The sequence below is a fragment of the Lonchura striata genome, chromosome 6 (assembly GCF_050655825.1).
Source record: "Lonchura striata isolate lonStrDom1 chromosome 6, ASM5065582v1, whole genome shotgun sequence".
NCBI classification, from domain to species: Eukaryota; Metazoa; Chordata; class Aves; order Passeriformes; family Estrildidae; genus Lonchura; species Lonchura striata.
Window position 1 is genome coordinate 16461973 of NC_140708.1, and position 19216 is coordinate 16481188.

A 19216-nucleotide genomic window follows, 5' to 3' on the forward strand; every position below is an offset into this window, starting at 1 on the left:
ATGGCAGCAACTCAGAAATCCATAGCATTGGAGCATTCAGAGAGTGCAGGCAAAACCAAAAAAAAAAAAACAGAGGCTGAGCTACATTGTGGAATATGAATGAAATCAATCCAATTCAGTACCCTTTTTCTAGACTATGATTTTAAAAATCTTAATCTTTTCACAAAATGGAATTGGAAAAAAAGTACCATTTTCAGCTTTTCCAGCAGCTTCAGCAACCACGAAACATTCTCCCCAGTTAATATTACAGCTTATTTATCTACAGACAAAAAGTCCTTTTTTTTTTCTTTAACATGGTCTTGTGTTCTGTCTCCATGTGTTTTTTCACATTTCAAAAGTAAACAGAAACATAAATATCTACACACAGCTAATGGCAGCTGTGTGCAGCCACATTTTCAGCTAAAGTACTCATTCATACTATTTATTTAATTAGTTTTGAAAACATAATTTTTCATATTTACAGAAATATGGACATAATTGCCATTCAAAAAACCCCACTGGTATTAAAGTAAGTTCAGATTCTTGAATATAAATACATTTCTAACATCAAATGTAATATTTTGGGCTGCAAACCAAAGAAAGAAAAGATACAACTTTTGTAGTGGTTTTGCATTCTGGAATTGTTCTTTTTAAGTCAATGATTTCTGTACATAGCAGATTACCACTGCAGTATGTTTGCCCGCAACAGTCAAGGTTAAAGTTATCTCAAGTCTATTTTACTTTCCATAACTCAAATTTCATTACTTTAACCTCAAAATAATACTTGAGAGAGAAAATACAGCAGGTCTAATGCTTGGAATTTGTTACTGGAATTTAAAATAACAAAATTTTCAGCACCTAAATTGAAGTGCAAACTTTTCAGTTAAGTGTGGAGGTTTAACAGTGACTAAGTACAGAAGCATATATCCGTAAAAGAAAAAGCCAAAATATTAATGCAAAATGCTTTCTTCTCTCTTTATTTGTAACAAAATACAAGGAGGTTTGAGGGGATGAAATTTAGCAGGATATTGGAGGATGAGAAATAAGTACATGGGTTACATTACTTCAGAAGAGCTCAGGAAAATCAGTTTTCCACAGAGTTTGATCATTTCTTGGAAGGCTCCCAATCACTCAACTGATAAAACTGCTCAGTCTAAAGTATGATTCTGCAATGATGTGATTTTCACAGAATCACACAATTAACTAGGTCAGAAAAGACCTTTGAGATCATCAAGTCCATTTTGTTGCATTCGACAATAAGTCAAGGAAAAGGACCAGTTCTGATCTCATTTCATTTGCTTATTCAGTGGCTATTTAGCACGTGGGGAAAAAAGAAAACCACACTAACCATATTCTAAGTAAAAATACATTCTTTTTTTTTTTTTTTCCTGGATGCCCTCTTGTGTTTGTCTGAGACTTTGAATACTGCAATGGTAGAGATGTCACAGCTTCCCCAGGCAGCCTGGGCCTTATGGCAGCTACAGGCAAGTGCAGTTGCACTACAAGTTTTTGTATGCAACACTTCCAACTTCTGAGTTACAATTCAATTTGATACTTGACCTGCTCGTTATCTCTGCAGCAAAGACTCCCAATTATTTTGGCAATAAGTAACCTAAGGACTACTCTGGCATATGCAAATCTTCACTATCTGATATGAAGGAGGTTGTCAATCAACCACTCCAGAAAATAATGCTCCTGTCATCAGCTAGAGCTTCTAAATAAATAGACATCTGAGAGAGTTTTACTCATGCAGCTTCTGTAATATGTAGCTTTACAAGTTTAATTGGAATTGGAATTTACTCCATATTTACTCTGACAAAAACAGCCATTGACAAAACAAGAGCAGCAATCCTCCCAGCAAAACTTGGTCTATACTTCCCTAACCTCTCTCATTGGGTCAAATCTCAATGGAGAATGGAATTTGCAAAGAACTAATAAAGCATCCCCTTAGGAATTTAAAGGACAAGGTTATAGAAAGATAGAGTTCAAGGGAGACCTTCCTGTTTCTAAACTGTTTTCATGATCACTTTTATAATAATGTTAATGTCTTATTGATATGATCATGAGTGGGAGATTTAGTGACATTTCTGTCAATGTGAAAGGTAGAAAGAACTGTTCTAAGGAATGAGCTACCAGGTCTGTGGCTCTCTGAATGTGCAAGAATGTCAGTCACAGTGACTTTAGTTGCTCTACTCACTCCTATCCTGCTGTGGAGAACACCCAGCTTCAGCCACTGCCATCTGTCACCTCAGAGAAATGTGCTTTAAAATTTGGTTATATCCTCTGCCATTGATACCTGTCCCTGCCCTCTCTCCACTGAATATTCCCAGGGGTGCAGGATCTCAAGGGACAATTCCAGTATCACACAGAGTGGCTGAAGCACAGCCTTTGTTACAACAGGTGTCCTCCATGGAGCAAAATCTTTTTCTTCTCCTATCCAACCATTTTCCACTGGAGGTCTGTTACACTTTGAATACACTTACAATTCTGGTCGACTTCTAAGAGACCTCAATGAACCCTGTATAGATATCTTAAACACAGCTGATTATTCAGAATGATGCACTTCTCCATGGCCACTACCCAGTGGGATCAAAGATTACTTCTCCTGATGAATTCAGGTCCACGGAGAGTTCAAAGTCAATACTCTTGTGGCTATACTTCATGCTGTTCACTCACAGGCTGAAGAAGTCTTATACTCCACAGCAGCACATGGCTCACAGGTATTTACTATTCATGCCACCTTGCAGAGTTAGATATGGAAATTAATGGGGCTAAAAGAAGGTGCCCCATTCATCCAATTTTCAGGGGGAAAAACCCCCAAAGCATGATTTTGCCTGCAATCAGCCTAAGGAAACATTTCCTAAGCTCTTGGATATGGGCTGCAGTTCTGCTTCATTATGAATTAGAGTCCAGTAAATCCCTAGTACCTCTAGCACAGTCAGAATTATATATATAATTAAATCAAATGTAAAAAAAATCTGAAGAACTCATATCTCAGTCTCCCAGGGCCATCCTTATCCAATAATACCAGAATTAAAAAAAAAAAACAATCATTTTGTACTCTGCAGAGGGAAACACAGGCAGAAAGAACATCTAATGTGTATTTAACTGGTACAATCATTTGGACTATCCCATATTCAGTTTTCTAATCAAGAATGTATACCTGTCTTAGCTCTTTCACCTTTTTCTGTAATTCTTTTCCTAGTTTTCTTGGGGAATTTTGTGCCCATTAGTCAGGATTAAGATCATCCACACACAGTCACATTGCAGGAATATAAAATAACAAACACCACAATCCTTTTTAGACACAGATAAATTTGACAAATATTCAGAGCATCTGAGCATATCTTGACACAGAGGTAGTAGTACAAATAATTTAATAAAGGCCATTCAAAAGCCCACAAAAGCCTTTCCAGATTTAGCAAACTAGTTAGCCAACAGTGAGAACCTAAACATTTCTTCCACTTTTCTAGTGACACTAAAGTAATTATGGCTCTCATGAATATCTGTGAAGTTGTCCTCTGTTATCTTCCTAAGAAAGTATTTTTATAAACTTGTGCATACAAGGGGTGTGAGTGTAATGAAATTATTAAACCATACTTTGGAGATTTACAGCGATTAGAAACAAGCTGTGTTTGCCCAGAGAAATCTTTGCCATTTAGTGCAAGTAACCCACTCTAACAAGTTCATGTTTTCTCTTTAAAATTATTTTGGGAATCCCCAGGAGGGGTTCTGTCTCTAGCACCAATTTCTGATCTGCAGAAACATGTCCTGAGATGATAACCTAGAGACTGAGAAATTATCCCAGCCTTCTTCTGTTAGGAGTAACCAAGAGATGTTTCTCTCCCCCACTTATCTTGTGTACAGTTTTGTGGCTCCAAACACCTTTTGCTATTTCCTTTTCCCTCCGATGCTAGAATTACCGCCCTTGCCCTTGGTTTCTCACTCCCAGATAGACAGCCTATAAAATTGCTGCAAGAAGCCGAGTGCTGCTTTTAGCACGGCCACAGACAGACTTTACTGAGCATATTCTGCACTGAGCATCCTCGCCAGCCTCCAAAGGAGAGGGAGGATAATGCAAGCGCCGAAATGCCGGGAAGTTGCTCCGAGCAGGGGCTCCGGAGGCGGGCGCACGGAGGCTCAATAAGCGGAGGGCGCACCGCGCATTGAAAACTAACTTCGGGCAGCGGCCGCGGGCTGCGCAGCGGCGGGGCGGGGGCCGAGGCACATGGTACGTTCCTGCCCCCGCCGCTCTCGCCGCTCTCCGCCGGCCCCTCTCCCCGGCGCTGCCCGCCGGCCCCCCCCGCCGCGGGCTGCGGAATGGGCCGCGCTCGCCGCCCGGGCGGCCGGCAGCTGTCACACAGCGCGGGCAGCCAGCAGCCGGAGCGAGCCCTCAGCCCTCTCTGCCGTCTAGGATGACTCACTGGGGTCCGGCGCTCTCTCCTCTGTTTCTCGTAGCGCACGGAGAACAGCCAAAAAGCTACACTGGACTAGACCAAGGTAAGAGATTTAAGTGTCTTTTTTACCCTACAGCCACCCGAGGGTGCCAGGCTGCGTGGGAAGGCTGGCACCGGCAGCAGCTAGCGCGGTGGGTGTCTGAGCACCTGCCGTGCCATGCCATCAGTGTGTCTGTCTCCTGCTGTTCACCCGTGTGCACCACCCAGCCACCCCCGGGGGCAGAGGCGGCGGGTCAAAACACAGCCCAGTCACTGCATTTTCTCCCCTTAATGCAACTTCTGCGGCTGCACTACCACCTGCTCCCATGGCTACAAGAAGCTTCTCAATATTGCTAAACGATGAGGCTTTTGTGCTGTGCTGCTGGGAATGGAGTGTACCGGGCGTCTGTCATGGACTCCGTGTGGATTCATTCCCACAGCAGTTGTTTCATCACTTTAATGAGTTGAAATTCCACAGTCCACAGAAACGCTTCCCTGTCATTCCCCCTCTCTCCGAGGGCTTCTCATATAGATGCGATCCATTTTCGGGCTTTTCAAAAGTAGTGGTCACGGAAAGCAGAACAAGTCTGCTGAAGCACAGGCAGTGCTGCACTACGTATGCTGCCTGCATTCCTCTCTGCTGCTTCTGCTGTGAATCAAAAATTCAGCCTTGCAGAAGGGTTTTTGCAAGGACAGTAAACGTCTCTGGTAAAACAATTTAAAGTAAAGGGAGAAGCTGTTTCTCCCCATTCTGAAATCCTTGCAAAATCTTCTTCCATTTTCCGAGGAGGTACAGTATTTCTAGCAGAGTTATCTAAGCAGATTTCTGCTGGGGTTGATTGACAGTTTTTAGTTGTGATTTTAATGGAAATCTTTCACTGAATGTCTACAGCTTCATTTCTGTCAATCCAATGCTTTTTAGCAAATGGCTTTCTTTGGAGGGTGACACCTTTAAAATTAGCCCAGGAACATATTTTTCTAGACCTATAAACAAAGTATCAGACCAGCTACTGCACATTACAGAATCCTAGAATCTCACCTTTGGATTTTAATGGTATTACTGCAGTGGAAGACATTTGAGTTGGTTTACAGGTTTTGTGTACTATGGAAAGAGTCACAATTGCAACTGAATTTATCTGTTTCCTATACATTACTATGGTGTTTCTTTGCAATGTCCTACACGTTCTATTTGTTCAGACCCTTTGTGTACTGGCAATAGGTTTATTAAGAGTTGACTTTTAAACCCTTTTAAAAAACTGGCCTGCTGTGAAAAGGACTCTCTACTCAAGGAAGATGACATGTCCCACACTGATCACACCCGTGGAGGTGACCAAACAGGTATCAGCAATTAAAAAAAAAAAACCACCACTCAGCTTCCCAGTAGCCACCAAGAACCACAGTCCATAGAACCAGCATGAATATTTTTGGAATGAACTCAAACATGGCACCAATAAATACTCCCCTTAGCTACTACCCTCTCCATGCACTCTTTAAAAAAGATAAGGGGAGAAAAGGTTCTTCTTGCAGAGAATTTTCAGGAATTTCATATAGAGCTTTGGAAAGAGGTAGGACAATATCTTGATGTACCAGCATGTATTCTACATCATTTTCCATCAGAATATGGCACAATTTTCCACTTGCAAAAGCATTTACCAACATTATGTTTTAAGATTATTTCTAGTCATTTCGACAAGTGCAGAGACTTTGATACTTTTTTAAAATTTACTTGTTTTTCCTAGCATTTAGATATGGTGCCTGACTGCAAGGGTATCAGATTATTTCCAAGGAAAGTAATTCTAAAGTACAATTCAGACAAGAGATCATTGTGATTCCATTAAAAGTTGATAATATTAATGTAACTTATTTTAAAATTAGTACCTATTTATTGTATACCAGCTCTTAGTCACTTGCTAGTGAAGCACATGTCATAGTCTCTGGGGTCTGAGCAGCTATTTCTGAGCCTGTCTGGCTAATGTCTAGAATACAAAATTATCCTGTTCACAATTTGGGCTTTTCTGTGTTATATTCCTTTCTTCTGAGACATCAGTATATTATCAGTTCTCATCTGGGTGGCTCCTTTCAGGTGGAATCTTAGTCCATTTAAATGCAGACAATTTACCGTGATAACAGTTTATTGTAACTTAGCAACAAGAGCTAAAAAAAAAAAAAATCAAGTTACAGCCATAACACATGCAAACCTTGTATTGTGCTGCCCTGTACTCAGCAAATTAAACCCTTGAGATAAATGACATTCTAGACCAGTCAGTTTAATATCATTAGCTGGGCTGGCCAGTTGCTCTAATTACAGAAGTCAAAGAGTGCAGGAAGCAGCTGCAAAGTCAGCACATGTGCAAGGAGCTGTTTGTAAAGCAGAAACACATGCTTTAATTTGAGTCTTTTTGTTGCAAGATGAATTATTAAGGAAACGTATGGCATTTAGCATCACTGACAGAAAACTAGTCTGGCTGTGGTCCAGGTGGAAAGACTTGTATGAGTGGCATGGGGTTTTCTGGTATTTCATGGTATTTCTGTGAAGCCTCATTTCTGGCATAATATTTTCACCAAAATAAACAAACAAATCCTCCCAATGCTATTTCTCTATGATCAGACTCTTGGGTCATTCATTAGTGGTGAGCTGTGAGGACAGCACAAGGAAAATCAGCACAATGCTACCTACTGTCCTACCTACTTTACTCAAAATAGAGACTCCACTATCAATGAAACCTGTTCAGGGAGCAATAAAATGCAGAGCTGGTACCCTGGAACTGGAAAGAAACATCCCTAAGACAGAGACATGCTCAACTCTGGGCTCTGCTTGAGCCTAGAAGACTAAACCAGTCACAAATGAGCTGAAAGAAGAGTCAGGCAGCTGCTCTGATGGGAGCCAGGGATCCCCTCAGCTCTGAGTTTTACATCACTCTTGGCATTTCACCTCCAGAAACTGAATCCAGGCGAGGCAGTAGTTCTGCTGCAGTTAGTTAAGTGGATTCAGTTTTGTAACTGATTTAATTTAGAAAAGCAAAATGTTCAGCCAAGTTCTTCCCCTCAGAAAATCAGCTTGAATAGAAGATTCCTCAGTTCTCTGGTACTTCTGTATATTTTGTTTGTATATAAAGCTCTACCCAAAATGAAGAGTTCTGAACAAATCAACAAGGTTTTACACATGAGGAATGAACAAGTTCTTGATAACAACGTCTAGAAAGGTATCAAATCCATCCCAACTACTTGACAATGTATATTCTGCAGAGAGGTCTGCAAAAATGTATTAAGTTTCATCTCCCTTGAAACAACCATACTTAGTAACTTTCATAGCTCTCTGTTAATGCCGCTGTAGATCCAGCAGCTGTAGATCTAGTCCCTGCACCCTGAACAGAATTAAGGTTACCTCCTCCCCGCTGCATAGTACTTTGTTGTAAGGTAAGCCAACTGCATCTACAAGTAATACTTTGAAAAGTTCTATTAATTAGAATTAAGATGGTATTTCAAGTTGAAATACCATCATGCAAGCCCTATGTTTATAATAGGGAACACTTTGCACACTTGTTATATTGCTTTCCACAATTTTCTTGTAATATGCTCTCATCAATTAGGATCAAATCTAATCTTAGTCTAAGACTGAGGACGTTCATAAGGGTTAAAGTAAGGCACATATGTGATGCAAAACAGGCATCCAACCCTCATGTTTAGACATTACCATTTGAGGAGAACATTTTTCTTTAAGTAAAAAAGTCTTAGAATTATAAGTTGATAGAATATTTTGAATTGGAAGGGACCCATCAGGATCATCGAGTCCAACTCCTGGCCCTGCACCATCCCCAGGAGTCACACCATGTGCCTGAGAGTTGTTCAAACACTTCCTGAACTCAGCCAGCCTTGGAGCTGTGCCCACTACCCTGGGGAGGCTGTTCCAGTGGCCGGCCACCCTCTGGGTGAAATACTCTTTCTTGGCATCTGTCAAACACTCTGTAAGTTAGTGATGAATGTACTTGGTGGATAAGAGCTATTGCGTTCTTTACCTTCAATTCTTGCATTTTCCAACAAACTTTATCACACTTTTAGTATTTTCAATCCAATGGAATTGAACCTTTGACCACCTACACTGGTGAATGGCACATCCAACTGAAACATAAAGGAGTAATATAAGAAATGTGTAGTGTATCTCAGCATATATGTATGAAAATAGCATCAGAATCTAATAAATGCAAAGTAAGATGTCTGTTTTAATCACAACTGATTTTGAACAGACTTTGTCAAAAAAAAAATCAGGAATTTCAGGTTTCTGTTTAATTATTTTGTTAGGACTAATTATTTTTCCATTAAAATCTATATTATTTCTGTATTTATTTAATTCAGTGGTCTGCATTTTCTCTACATTAAAAATAGATGATACAGATTCCAAGGCACCATTTTAGTTCTTTCTTCCTCAAACAAAATAAAAACAATATTGTGTTCATCACAAAGTAGCTTTTCCCATACTCAAGCTTTGTCCAATAATCTGGATTTTTGAAAACTGAAATCTTTAAAATCTAAACCAACAGGAAAATAACTTTTCTTCTCTTTCAGTTCATTAACATGTGAAAAGTCTTTTCATTCAATATCAGCTTGCTTGTTTGTATTCCTTTGATTGTAATTCAAATCTCAAAAAATTATGAGGAAGCTAAGTATGCTAGACATGTATTCTCTTTAGGTTTTGAGGCAATCTCATTACTGACTTGTTGGCTAGTTTAGAAATGTTGTGTTAAAGACAACCTGTGCGAATAAACTATTTGTCCCATGGGAAACACTTCTGAGAGCAAAGAGTACACTCTGTAGAGCAGTTGGATGGCACTTCTGAAATGGATGTTAGACAATATGAATTTTCAGTTATACTCAGCAAAATCTGTATGGCTTTTCCTTCCTATTTCTCCTCATGTCTTTCCCAACCTTTTCATGTTAACGGTGTATATTTCAGAAAAATGTTCTTATCCCTTGGGGCACCAGCAGTGTTGGGTAACGTTTAGTGAAACATGCATCATCCAAGTGAATCTGTAGGTTATGCAGAGGACAATAGCAGGATCCACATGGTGAAGCAACCAGAGTAAAAGCCAAGTAAATGATTCATTTATAAGGAAGCTTGGAGCCTGGAGCCACATGGTACTCAAAATCATGTAGCAAATGATTTTTTGTGTTATAAAGATACTGAAGGTTTATGGGACAAGATCAATGCATCAAGATGTACAAGAGCACAAAGTGTGTGGTGGTAAAAGAAAATGAGATACATAACTCTGTTAAAGACTTCTTTCCCACTTTTGCAATGAAAATACTTGAGTTTTTTCCTAAGTTACAAACATTAGAGTCTGTCATGGAACTCAAAGCACTCAAAAATCCTATGAAACTGTGTACTGTATACACATACGTGCATGTGTGATACCACAAGGTTCCAGATCCTAAAGAAGCCAAAACCCACCATCAAAACAGAAATACAACCACAGCTTTACTAATCACATTTGAGGCAAGGTTCTAGGAAAAGAATAAATTTAAACAGGCATCCTCACATAAATGTAAAAGAACATGGAATCTTTGAGCTAAGTAGCCTTTCTTCAGTTTCTAAACACCTACAAACACTACCTTCCTCACAACTTTACAACCACTACTGTGTCATGTCTAACACACTAAATATATAATAAATAAGAAATTATCCCATAAAACTCCAGGACACAGTTCAGGTCACAAAACACATAGGTCCCTGCCATGCCAGGACATGGTTCAGGCTTCCTTCCTGGGGACACCACCGGGGTGTGTGAAGCAGAACAATGCCCTGCCCGGAGCCACCTGGAACTGTGCATATCCCATTTACTGCTCTTGGAGAGCAAAACAGAGCAGAACTGGGCCAGGACAGAACTAAAATAGACAACCTCCATGTTACCAGGAGCTTCAGAAAGCACCTACTATGTTACAGTTGTTAACTTCTTTTTAGCTGGTGACTGATTTGAGAGGAAAGGACCAATACAGAAAGCTCTGCACTTCTAAGAAAGCCAAATATTGCTACAGCTAGTTTCTTCAGGAAAGAAATGAAAGAAAGAGTTAATTAAACCTGCTGTCTGTGGTGTGAAACATTAACCTGACATTGGTGGTTATCCCATGTGAAACAGCTTTAATGATTTTATTTATGACTTTACATTTCTCTCATTGTTTTGCTCACTGTCCTCTGTTGCCACTAGTATTATTACACTTTCAGTAGTAGTAATAAAACAATTACTGAGCCTATCTGCTGTTTAATGGGTTTGAAACCTCAGGAGCTGTAAATAATTAAATTGGATTTTTGTACTTGCAATGAAGTTTGATATTTGATGAAAAAAAAAAAAAAGAAAACAAAAACAAAACAATCCATAAATATTAAAGTCAAATGGGACCATTGAATGAGTCTGACTTCCAGCATACCACAGCAACCCTGTCATTTCATCCAATTTTACCTGTGCTAAACCTAGTATCTTATATACGCAAGTCCATTATTATAAAAATAGTTTTAGATCTCAAAAATGATAATACAAGCTGCAAGTGCAGGACCTTACAGCTGCTGATCACAACAGAGTGGGATCATTCCTGTCTCTTCACACCAGCTAACCTAAAGCCCTCTGTCTTGCAGCACATTCATCCTGTCTTGATGTGGCAATTTAATCTCAAAATTAATTTCTCACAGAAAGCTAAGAGAAACTTTAAGAAGAAAGGGAAACTGGTTAGAAGACCTGAGCTAGAATTCAAAAGAGATGACAGGCACTTCTACCACTTGTTATAAGGAAAAACCCCAAAACTTATAATTTCAGAAGTCTCAGGAAAATTGCAGTCACATCACACTACTAATTTTGGGAGTTTCCTGCCTGAGTGTTCTTTTTCCTCAGCACTGTTTCTTGGATAACCTAATGGGGAAAGAGGCATAGCTGCTAGGTTTAACATTAATCAAAAGATTATCAGTGCTGCACCTCAAAAGGTAAATGTAAATGTTAATTCTGTGCAATTTCTTGCAAAGAGAATGCATAAAGTTGTCTGGAGACAAATGCATACATAACATAAAGGATTTTAAAAACAGAAGGATGGCTTTTACACAGTAGGAAAGAACAGGACAAAGAGAGACAACCCTGTTCAGCATTATAGTGGGATTTACATAGGAAACTCCTCAGTACTCACTACAGCTGCCAGAAAAATCTGTTTGCAGGATTGGTTCTGCTAATGAATAAAATGAACACAGCAGAGGCAAGAAAGGGAGCAATAGAGCACATGTGAAAATGAAGGAAAGAAATAAGGGAAGGGAAAGGGAAAAAGAAAAGAGAGAGGTATTTTTTCCATCATTAGTCTCAATACTTCTGACACTTACAGTGGATTTAGAGACTAATCAATAAAGGAATAAAGATGGTCCATTACTGTGGGCAGGAACAGGAATGTCTTTAGAGCTAAACCTTCTGCCAAAGCATCTGCCCCTTCAGCTCCCAGCCCTCATGCAATGGGAGCAGGGATAATGCCTGCTGGAGGTGAGCTGGTGTAGGGATGGGGGCTGATGCTGTTGGAGTCCAGATACCACAGCAAAACAAGCTTGTCACTCTGACATTAGTTTGTGGCACACTACAAAATCAATTCAACACCTTTCATTGTCCTGTCAATCACATTCAGAAGCACTGCGGGACAAATGGATTTTCTCTGTGACAGCGGGATAGGGACCATGAATTCTGATCCTTCTGCTGGATAGTTCAGCACCCATAAATTGTCAAGACAGCAGAAGCCACACGGCATTTTAGTCTCCCACTGCCAGTGCACAAGGGTGTCCATCCAGAAGGAACAGATTACAGTCCTGTACTGAAGGTGTATGGAACTGCAGTCTGCTGAAGAAAGAAATACTGAACAGAAGAAATGTGGGTGCCAGTATATCACTAGTATAAAAGTGGAAAGCTGTAGAACTAAGTGGGGATTTGATTTTCACCTGTTGTGACTCAGTGCCGTGCTAAATGAATTACAACCTCTTTTCTCTGAACATCTTAGATTGCCAGAGCCAAGCTTTCTATGCCAGTTAACCTGCTGGGGATGAGAACATCTGTGACACTAGGTGAACATTTCAAGAAAGGAAAACTAGAAGAAAAATCAACAGAAAAGCAACCCAATATGTATTATTTAATCTATCATCAGCATACAGTCACTAAATAACAGCATTGTTTTTATCTTCAGATATGTACTGTTAATTCACAGTGACTAATATCCCATTAATATAATATTTCTTGATATGTTTTGACAGCCAGAAAATCACTCTTCTGCCTGAACTTAGGAAACAATTTCTTTTTTGAGGTGAAAATGTAAATACAAGGCACAGCAGAAATAGCCCATTCATCCTTTAGTAAATATGAAAATTATTGTTACATACATATACCCCTCATTAAGAAACATACAATTATACATGTTTGTAACTACTAAACTGCTTAGAAAGTAGAGCCTAATGTTGCTAAAATGTTATTACTGTTATGACAGCACAAGTGGGATAGGCACAGAAGAATAAACTAAACTTTTTCAAATCATAGATGGCATGGGAGGTGTCCCAGAAATAAGGTAGAAGAAGTAATGAAATTAAGCTTATGATCCCCTGGAATATAGACTGATGTCCTGTAAGTAGTATCTCAGCCTTCTGTAGTGAGCCTTGTGTAATTCTGTGTTTGTAAATCCTGTGCTTCCATCACCCACCCCTCAGTTCTGATCACTGCCCAGGCTCTGACTCCAAACTGCCAGCTCTCACCTGTCAATATAAACAACCAAATGTCTCCAACAGGCCAGGCAGCAGCTGACTCCGAGGTTTTAAAGGTCAATAATTTCTTTTTAGAAATCAATATATTTGTAACTGGTGTAAAAGCCTCCAGCCTAAAAATGTGCTTAAATGGACAATCCAACAGGGCTTTTTTCCAAGCCACATGAATTTTAACAATGCTCACACTTGTCAGTTTTCAGATTGTCAGAAGGCCTTTTATAAGGGATGGGGAATTCTGAAGATTAATTCTGCTCCTTTCCAGGAAACCACCACTTCATCATCCCCTATTCACAGTTAATCACAGACAATGGATACTATTCAGCCATGATGATTCAGGTACATTGAAACAGGAAAAGTGTGTAAGCAATAACCAAACAATGGCATTTTGCTGTGTCAAAGGGAAGCGGGCACGGTGTGCTTAGCTTCCCTGAAAGGAGCACTTTCTTTTAGCTCACTCTGTTCTCCAGCCATTTCTGTAAGAGTCATCACTGTTTCAAAAAGAAGAAGGGATTGTCTGTAATCCAAGAGAAATGGTTCAAGCTAATGTCCTCCTCCCACTTGTATAAATGCTTGTGCAATAAATAAGTACCTAAGTGAGTGGAATCACTTGCTCTTCTCCTAGAAACTATTTGTTTGGTAAGCTATGATACATTTAATTTATTATTTATAGACCTAAGCTTTCACATCAAAATGAGCCATATCAAGTAGACTTGAATACTAGCATTTGAAATACACTGAGAAATGTATTGGGTTGAAAAGAATTCAGATAATTTGATTTCCCTTTTTGCCCCATCTTTTACTGCATAAAAGCAGCAATAAATCAGAACAACTGCTACCTAAAGAAAGCCTTAAAAGAAAGGTTACGACAGGGTATAGCTCATGGAAGCAACAAGTGCCCATATGAAAATAGCTCTAAGTGTTGCCTTTGGTCAAGATTTTTAGACTCCAAGACAAGCCTCATAATTCCCTTGTAAGAGGGGCTCACAGAAAACAGGCTAGGGAGTAACACAGGACCCACAGGAACTCAGTTTCCTAAAATTAGGTCAGCACTGGCCTAAAATTAGACTCAATGTTCTGCTGACCGAACTGAAAAGAGGAGGAGTAATTTTTAATCACAAATTCTTGAGGGTAATGATCTATCTTGATGGAAGTCACCAAGTACAGGCTGTAAACTTGCACAGTGGTTGGCTCCTTGCTCTTCCCAACACTGCTAAAACTCATTGGAAGCCTGAACACAACCAAAACTTGTAAATCAACAACGAGGGACAAATTGCTTCAAGTCAAAACATGGGGCACTATTTAGGGAAATGATTACACTCCATAGTTACACGGCATTCACTATAAGACCTATTTATCTACTATAACTGATTCCTCAATTAAATTATCTCATGAAATTTCTTTTGTTGGAGGGCATGGGGGGCTGTGAAACTAAAAATAGAAAAAAGAACAACACAAAAAACCATAGCATACTTCAATTCAAATCACCCAAACGTTACAAATAAGTTGGATGGAGACTGTAATTACAAAAAAGTATGAAGTAGCAACCTTGGAACACACTGAACAATAACTTTCTGAAATCCATTCTAACCATCTATTGTCTTACAGTGCAGCAGATCTGAGGTTTAGAAATTAAACTCTGGGGAGAAACAAAAGCTACATTCTAGTAATGAACAAGCTGACCTTGTACTACAGAATCACCTGAGCAAAACATCTAGACTCAAGCAATCAGAAAGAAGGCAACAGAAAAACCAATGCCCACTTCTACCTTACCAGTATTGCAGGACTATTTCAAAATACTTTATTATACACTCGTTTGACTTACAGTAATAGTCTGATCTGCAGCAAATTGCATTCCTACCCACTCCACTGTTCAGTCCCACTGAGGTCACATCCCCTGTGGATCCCACTGCAGAGGTGCATGGGAGATCCTGCTGACTGCAGCCAGCAAATGTAGAAATCCAGAATTATGTCCAGAGCAGCACCTACTGCACTAAAAGTCCAGAAAAGCCATTTTGTGGATTGCCATAATGTGTGAGAATATTGGAAACTGCCAAGGTTGTAAAGCAGCCCCTGACAACTCTGGGACAGAATTTCCCTGTGTACCTGGGGAATAGCTAACTAGTGAAATGTAGGATTTTGTTGATTTGCAGACTTAGTTACTCCAGAAGCTCAGCATGAAATAGTCTAACCTGAATGTATCAAAGACTTGGACAACAAGAATTGTCTAATTCTTCCAGCTACACATTATGGCAAAAGAAAGGCCCACCCAGTATAAAAGTCTAAATATTACCTTCTCTCAGTCATCTAACATTGATGCTAGTTCATGGTTAATAAATGACAGGTTAGGAAATAAGATCCTGGGCTACTGGCCTGGATCAGCCTGGAATGGAGATTCTTAATACTATTGTAAGAACTGTTTAGCTGGAACTGTAAATTGCAAGGAGTGTGACTCCCTCATTCTACAGAGCTTGTACAGCACATCAGAAGAAGGTTAATGAATGCCAGGGTGAGAAGCACTAATGAGATAGCAAACAGTGCTTTGAAGAGATCTGGCTTCTGGCAGCTAGAGAAACACGTACTTTCTTTTCATTTCATCACTGACTAGGAACTGAATTCCCAGCCAGGTCTCCACTGAGGTGCTGAGTTGTAGGGGAACTCCTCTGGCCTGTGCTGCCATAGCTTTTGAGGCTTTACCACACAACTTCAGATGCAAACGAATGATCACATTATTTCCTTAGCATTCTCCAGGGGCAATATAATGGGTACTTGCAATGCTGATGCCTTTAAGCTTTCACAGCAAACTTCCCTGTGCAGGCTTATCCCCTGCTGTGTTCCAAATGGCTTATGTGAAACCAGGAACAAGCAACTGCTTAGGGAAGGGACAGTCAGTGACAATGGATGCCATAACCAATCCTGCAATGAAGCAGCATGCTAGGAACAGCACTATGTGTACGTGCATTTATTGCAGGTGTGACAGCCTCAATGAGCAATGAAGTGCTAAAATGCATGCTGGTTTATCACAAACTGCTGGGGATCTGAAGTGCCAGTTGTGCTTATTCTCTAAAACTTCCTGGGTGAAGAGCTTGACAATCTGCATGGGGTATTTTGTGGCTGATTAATTTTATAGATAGTGCTAGGTAAGAACTCTCTAACTCACTGAATCCAATAGCAATTTTAATCAAACTCTAGTTGCTTGCTGATTTGGAAACATAGGGTGCCACTTTATTGGCTTCTATAGACTGCTTGCTCTCCCTATATATACGTAGTTTAGTGGAACCTTCTGGCATACCTCTTTCTTTCTAGGAGAATGGACCTACATAAGGGCTTGATTGCAAACCTCAAGGCTTCATACAAAAAGCAATTTAATAACAGTGCAGCTAATAGATTTAAACTCCCTTTTTTGGTAACTTTCTAATATGATAGCAACTACAAAAACAAACTTCAAATTTGAAAACAACTTGAAAATTGAAACACAAAATCCAAGAATGACAAAAATATTACTTGTCATGTAGACTACTGACCAGATTGTGGAACATTACAAACAATCCTATCCCATAAGCAGCCAGCTAATATTGCAAAATATGCATAGCCTGTGCCTATTCTTTCAAGGAAATGTGGAACTGAATGAGGATTTGTAGGAAATTCTGTTTCAGCATCATGACCAATAATACTGTGTGCGCTCCTGGGTCTGCTCCCTTTCTGTAATCTAATTGTGTAAATCAACAAAAGCAGCTTCTGAGCCCCTGTTCACAGTATGAGAACAGTAACTACAGGAATACAGTGAATCTCTAAAAGTCAGTCTCCAGAGGGGAATTTCCTTTTGTCGTCCGATGCAGCATCTTTGTGCCCAGACTCATTTGAAGCATTTGAAGGTATCTATACTTCAAATCTTATTAATTGTAAAGTTTTTGTAAGTTTTCTTAATTCCAGTTTTAGATTCAATATAATTTCCTCTATATGGTTTGCACAAGCCCATAGATTCTTTCAAAAGCAGGGTTTCATCTTCTCAAGTTTGAAGGAGATTTGGGTAGGTATCTTTGTGGTTTAATGTTTGCTAGTTTTTCCTACATGGCATATTATACATCAGAGACAAAGAGATTTTTTTTTGTTTTGTTTTTTTTAAGTTACATTGTCCACTGAGGACACACACATTATGGAGGTGCTGAAGAATGAAAAAAAAACTGTTTCAAACCAGGACAATGGAGATTTTTGACAACACAATACATAAATGAAAAGTTATTTCTACAACTATTTTTCTTATCACTGGGTACTCAAATAACAGCCTTGAAATACAACTTAAAAAACTCAGAAAACACTACAAACAGCAAAGGACTTACTTTGTTGATCAGCTCTATAGAAAGAAATGGGAAAAAATCTTGTGCTCACTAAACCCCATAGATTTAGGTCATTAACTACACTATACTACCTCTAACAAAAATACAATTTTCTGAATTCCATGCCTTTCCCTAAACTAGAGCATATGATTTCATGGATATTGTACATGAATATGGTACAGATCATGACATTGCTTTAGACATATTGGCTGATCTTCCTATACAACTCCCAGAGCAGAAGCAGCATGGAAATTCCCATGCAAACGCACAGGTTGTGCCAGCCTGCAACATGCATCACAGATGTTTTTAGTAATTTGTACTACAACTCCACCAAAGGACTGCAGGTTCCAAGAGGCTCAAATCCAGCTCTCTCAAATGGACTCATAGTGTCTTAGCTATATTTTACTTTAAAAGCCCAGGGACAAAATCAAGTCAAGTTGAACATGTATCTGCTGGTTTTATCTAAGCCCTATAATAATTATCTATTATTACAGGTGCATTGCCTATGAGAAGCCAATTTGAGACCTGATCCCATCTCTTGGAAGCACTGGCAGCCCAGCAGGCAGTAGTGTCAGTCCCTCCGTGGGTTTCACATTTTACCACTCAGAACTCCCAATCGCCCTCCCCAGCGCCAGAATTAAATAGACAGGAGAAGAGCTTTAGTCCTTTTGTATTGTGAAATGAGGAATAAGAGACAAAGCACGCATTTGTGTGTGTGTAAAGTCAGTTCATTTCCACACTCACCACACTTCTGATTTTACCTCAAAGAGATGAAGGTTTTCTGTTGCCACAGCAACCGTGTTAACAAATAGCAGCATAGCTTTTACACAAATGATGTGATTGTCAGGAGTTGGAGGTAGTCTAACAGGCTGTTTATTAAATAAATAATATTTATATTATTTATACACACTTTTTAGCTAAAACAAACATATCACTTTTTTTTCTGTGTTGTATATTTCTAATTTAAAAACAGTAAAGGTTTTTGTTCATATAGGATATACCTTTACCAAGAGCTTCTAAATTGGATATACCTTATCTTTCATGCCTTAGAAAGGCATCACATGATTGCAGCATTCTTTAGAAGGCATAAACTGATTTGCATTAATTCTTCTCTCAGTGAGCTAACTGGGGGGCTATAAATAAAGCTCCTGTCTTCCAATTACTTAGAAATTTTGCTACTCTGAAGGGGAAAAATAAAAGCAGAGGAAGGGATAATCTTCACCATGAGATGGAATGGGGAAGAGATTGTTCTGTACATCATCCAGAAATTAATGATTAATCTGTTGCTCCTTTAAAAAGCAAAGATCTAGAAAAGCTAAATTCTGTAGTCTTTAACACTTGAACATTTCCATTGCATGGGTTTAGAATAAATTACTGATAGTCCACTACAACAATTACTAACTTTGGCAGATTTTACTTCTAGAGAGAACATATTTTGGTTTTAGCTGATGTATAATAGGAATAACACTTTGCACTTCTTTGGTGCCTTCCATCTTCATATTTTCCTTCAAAGCCCTTCAAATATCAGATATCAAATAGCAAGTATTAACTGGATGTATGGCCACATTTTAAGGATGGATAAATTAAGATTTCACTTCAAGGGGGTGGGAAAAATCTGGGGCATAACAAACCATAGGCCATGGTAAACAAGAAGAAGTGATTAGCTATTCTGAACACCTAAGCACTTGCTCAGCCTTTTATAAGCT

At 39.2% G+C, this 19216-nt stretch overlaps 1 protein-coding gene across 2 annotated transcripts in view; it reads left to right on the forward strand.

Moving 5' to 3' along the window:
• The first annotated feature begins 4018 nt into the window (after nucleotides 1–4018).
• Nucleotides 4019–19216, forward strand: part of RASGEF1A (RasGEF domain family member 1A) — a 148224-nt gene continuing 133026 nt past the window's right edge. For both annotated transcript variants that reach the window (XM_021526657.4, XM_021526659.4), the window contains exon 1: nucleotides 4019–4479. The gene's annotated coding sequence lies outside the window, so the exon portion shown is untranslated. The remainder of the gene's footprint in view (nucleotides 4480–19216) is intronic.